We start from the raw sequence: 5,149 nt of genomic DNA on the forward strand, positions 1-5,149 counted from the left end.
CCTAAAACGTAAACCCCAAGCCCTAAACTCTAAACAATAAACCCTACATATTTTATAATAGTTTAAGAAGAATTTTGTAACTTTTATTTAAGTGTTTATTAAAAGAATTTACCAAAGTGTTAAAAACCATAAATCATAAACACAAAACCCTAAACCCTAAACACAAAAAGATAAACCCTAAACCCCAAAAACTAAACCCTAAACCCCAAACCCCAAACCCTAAACCTTAAACCATAAACTGTAAACCCTAACGATTTTATAACATTTTAAAAATTGTTTTGTAACATTTATTTAAGTGTTTATTAAAAGAATTTACAAAAATATTGTAGAACCTAAACGCTAAATCCTAAACCCAAACCCAAAACCCCAAACCATAAACCCTAAACCCTAAATCCTAAATCCCAAACACTAAACCCTAAACCCTAATCATTTTCTAACATTTAAAAAAGTTTTTTGAAGATTTTATTTAATTGTTTATGAAAATCATTTACTAAAGTTTTATAAACCCTAAACCCTAACCTCTAAACCCCAAACCCTAAAATTATGTCATAAACCCTAAACCCCAAACCGTGAAAATTAAGCCCTAAACCCTAAGCATTTTATAACATTTTAAAAAGTGTTTTGTAATTTTTAATTAAGTGTTTATTAAAAGAATTTACTAAAGTGTTATAAACCTTCAGACCTAAACTGTAAACCATAAACTATAAATTCTAAACCCTAAACTCTAAACCAGAAACCCTAAACCCTAAACCCCAAACTCTAAACCCTAAAATCTAAACCTAAACCCTAATAATTTTATAACTTTTTAAAAAACATATTGTAACTTCTATTTATGATTTTATTAAAATAATTTACTAGATTTTTCTAAACCGTAAACTATAAACACCAATACCAAAACCATAAACACCGAACCCTGAACCCTAAGCATTTTATAACATCTTACAAAAATTTCTAACTTTTATTTAAGTGTTTATTAAGAGGATTTACTAAACAATTATAAACCCAAGAGTCCTAATGCTAAACTCTAAGAAATTTATAATATTTAAAATGTGTTTTTTAACTTTTATTTAAGTGTTTATTATAAGGATTTACTGAAGTCTTATAAACCATAAACCCTAAGAATTTTATAGCATTATAAAAAGAGTTTTGTAACTTTTTCTTAAGTTTTTATAAAAATAATTTACTAAGTTGTTATAAAACCTAAACCAGAAAAACTAAACGATAAAAACTAAAACCTAAGCCTTTTATAACATTTCAAAAAGAGTTTTGTAACTTTTATTTAAGTGTATATTAAAAACATTTACTTAAGTGTCATAAGCCATAAACCCTAAACGCTAAAGCCTAAGAATTTTATAACTATTTGTAACTTTTTTGTTATTGTTTTTCATCCGACTTCTTTAAATTTGTCAAAAAATGAAGCATTATGTTTAAGAGAAAAATAGATGAAAAATATCATATGAATTAGAAAATTTCAGAATCATATGCCATTGGATAGAATATTCCTTTTCCAATCCAACACCTAGGGACGAATTTTTCCCTATTTTCACTAGGGTATAAAAAGTTGGTGCAAAAAAAATTGCATAAGAGGTACGAGAAATGTGTATTTTAAGACCTCAAAAGCCCAATCAAGCTTGGAGAGCTAAAATGCTAGATAGAGCTCAAAAATTTTCAATTCAAATATATTAATAAAGCTATTTTATTAGCACTCAAGAAACTTTATCAACCGCTAACAAATGGATGGCTAGATTGGGTGGTTAAACTACTTGATTACGTGCTCTTTTTTCACCTAAACACTCCCTCTCTTGCCAAAATGCCCAAACTAGATCCATGATCGATTGATATATATATATATATATATATATATATATATATATATATATATATATATATATATATATATATATATATATATGAAACAAATGGTAAAATACTTATTCAACCACCCTACATCATAAACAAAATCCTTCTCCATTGATGGTCGATCATCATAACTGAAAAGCATTCCATGGAATCCATTTCTCTTAGTTAGTCACTAAAAAAATGGTAATGTGTATGCATGATGATGTTTATAAAGAGGATAATGGAAAGGCATATAGACAATAACATATAACATTTATCTCTACACTATTTTATCATGTAAAAGTAGGTATGGATTGAATATTCAATTAGCATTATCACTAAAGTTAGAAAAAATTGAAAACATATAAAATAAATATTTTGGAAAATTTGATAATAAAGGTTTTTTCTTTTTTTCCATGTACTCTAACTAATAGAAAAAATGGTTTTTTTGCTGAATTTTTTCTAGCTAATTTGAAACAACAAAAGATAACAATATTTCTTGAAATTGTATTGATGGATTCTAATGAAAAAGCCAATACCTCTATAAGTAATATTGTACCTTTTTTTTCAAATAATTTTTAAATAATACTTATTCTATTACAAATAATATTATTTATATTTAGTCTTTTATTTTTCATGATGGTCTCTCTTTCGTCAATATTGCTTTCCATTGTGAAGGGTAATTCATAATACAATGATATTAAATTATAAATTATATTCGGCTAAATACAAAATGATATATTCTGTATTTATATTAACTAATATAATTTATTATTATAATCTTATTGATAATTAATAAAAAAATATTATTTATTTATTATTATTGTAAAATATTTTTAGTGTTGATGTAATTTTTTATATTATTATTAAATAGTAGATAGTTATTATAATATTTTAAGAATTAGTCTCTATGTATAGAGAATATCATGCATAAAAATATTATGCACACCATTTTATATTTTGTTAATAGACCATGTAATAATTGACTCTCTCTAATAATTTGAATTAGGATTTGAGTAAGGAAGATAATGATAATTGCAAGGATTGTTTCAATATGGACATGTCTAGGAATAAATTGAAGATAAGTAATCATTTCTAGGTTAGAAAAAAAAAAAAGTGATGCACACCTCCATAGTAATGCTTGAGAACAACAAATTTTGGAGATTAGTTGGTTCGTCTTAAGCATTACAATTATTGAAACAAGAATATAATTTGAAGTAGAAAAGTTATTTATGTTCCCTTTAATATTCTATTCAATGTTTAACTGATTGGTACCAACTAAACCCTTTTACTTGATAAATTTGGTTGTCATATTCAACTTAAATATAGAGAACGAGGTATCTCCATTGACAAAATACCCCAAAATATAAAGATGTCAAAAAGAAAAATTTAAATACTCTGACTAAAGTCTATTAACAACAAGTTTATAGGGTTATATGTGAAGTACATTTTATTGAATTTATTGTTCTTCCAAATCTAAGTTATGTTCTAAATTATCAATTATAAAAAAGTTACTATATTTGAATTTCAAGCTACAATTTACGTAGAAATGGGTTCTAAATTTTATGTTTTACTTTTAAATTGCCAATTTTTTACTTTAAAAACAAATAAATGTTATTTTGGAATTTAATTTATTTATTTTTTGTTTTTCCATCAACACTTCAGTCCAAAGGTCGTGGAGGCGGCGTAGTGGTAAAGTCGGCCTCGTAATGATGGACTGGTCTTGTGTTCAATCCCAAGAAAGGTCGTAGCTTGTCGTGTGAGTAGTTATTCTAAACCGGGCCAAGCCCACTACCTTTAGGGTATAATAATTATTTCATTGAATTAACGAGTGGGAGAGAGCTCTGCAAAACCCTAGAGAACTTAGGCGATCGATCGATCATGAGTTCGATTCCCGGCAGCCGCGAGACGTGAAGATGGAGCCCCACTCGAGAGCAGCTGAGAATACTGGAAGCTATCTACAATGGCGGAAACCAGACTCATAAGCCCGAGCAGATTCAGGTTATTGCCGCGGAGCTCCGTCGGCATGGGACCTTGGCGGGAATCAACGTGCTCTACTGGTTCAAAAATCGTAAAGCTCGAGAGAGAAGAAAGAGTCGCAGCATTCAGGAAGCTCATGCTGCTGCAAATTCCTCTGGGTTTTCTTCTTTCCAACTGAATGCCAAGTGCAGAGAAGAAGTTTCTCCCAATAAGCATGGCGGCGCGACTTCACTTCTCTGTGAGGGCAGTAGACTTGGCTCGGGGCTCCACTGGTCAAGCAAACCGCTTTGCAGCTTTGGATCGGGGCCGAAAGATAGTCAAATGCCTGGTTCTGGAACAGAACAACATGCTTCGGCTCAAACCCTAGCGCAGGAAGAGAAGGGCAACCTTGTGAAGCGAGGAGAGTACTCTGGGGAACGAGGGGAGACCTCCTCAAGGAGATCGAGGGCGCGCACAGAGGACACAGGAGGGTCGGCGGAGGCAAGAAATGAACGCAGTGGACGCGTATGGCCGGAGCCCCTTCTTGAGGCGTCTGCCCAAAGGGTAGAACCCGAGATGGCTAGATGTGGAGGCGTGCTTGCTGTTGCTAGCTGTGGCGGAGCGCTTGTTGTTGGGCCTGCTGTTATGAATGCATTTCAAGAGAAAACCCCTCCCTATCCTCGCCATGGTTCGAAGAGATCCTGGACCTGTTGGAGCTGGGTAGCAGGGGCCAGATCTGAACCAGATCTGCATGAAGAATCACATGCTTTTCAGATCCAAGTCAACCTCTCGGGCAAGACAACAATGCAATGGGCACGCGCAACGGATCTTGTGCAGGACCTTTTGCAAAATCTTGAATGCCGGCTAGGGATCCCTTCATCTTACCTCAGATTGCTATACAAGGGTAAGCAACTTATGAATACCCTTCCTCTCTCCTATTACAGTATTCAGAGGGACGCCTCTATTGTGGCCACCTTTCGTTTGAGAGGTGGTTCCTTTAGGCAGACCTCCTCTGCCCCTTCTTTCTCTTATAAAGATGCAGTCCGCAAAGACGCTGCCCCTTCACAGCCCTCTTCGACAGCAGGCCATCCAGTTGGGGTTCCAAAGCCTTTTCTGGTAGACAAATCAGAGGAAATTCCTTCCATCAATCTCTCCCATCCTGGGATTGATGATCGCTATCAGCTTTTTGCAGAATCCGCACTCATATGCAGATTTAATGGGCTATGGCCTCGCACATCAGATCTATACCAATGGATCCATACCAATTGGACTAAAAAAAGTCAGATATACTTTTGTTCAAAAGGATTCTTCATTGTGGCTTTTGACTTAAATGAAGATTACCAGAAGGCCT

Source organism: Pinus tabuliformis, chromosome 5_2, assembly GCF_031772625.1.
Source record: "Pinus tabuliformis cultivar Carrire ecotype Pingquan chromosome 5_2, CPIR1, whole genome shotgun sequence".
Classification (NCBI taxonomy): Eukaryota; Viridiplantae; Streptophyta; class Pinopsida; order Pinales; family Pinaceae; genus Pinus; species Pinus tabuliformis.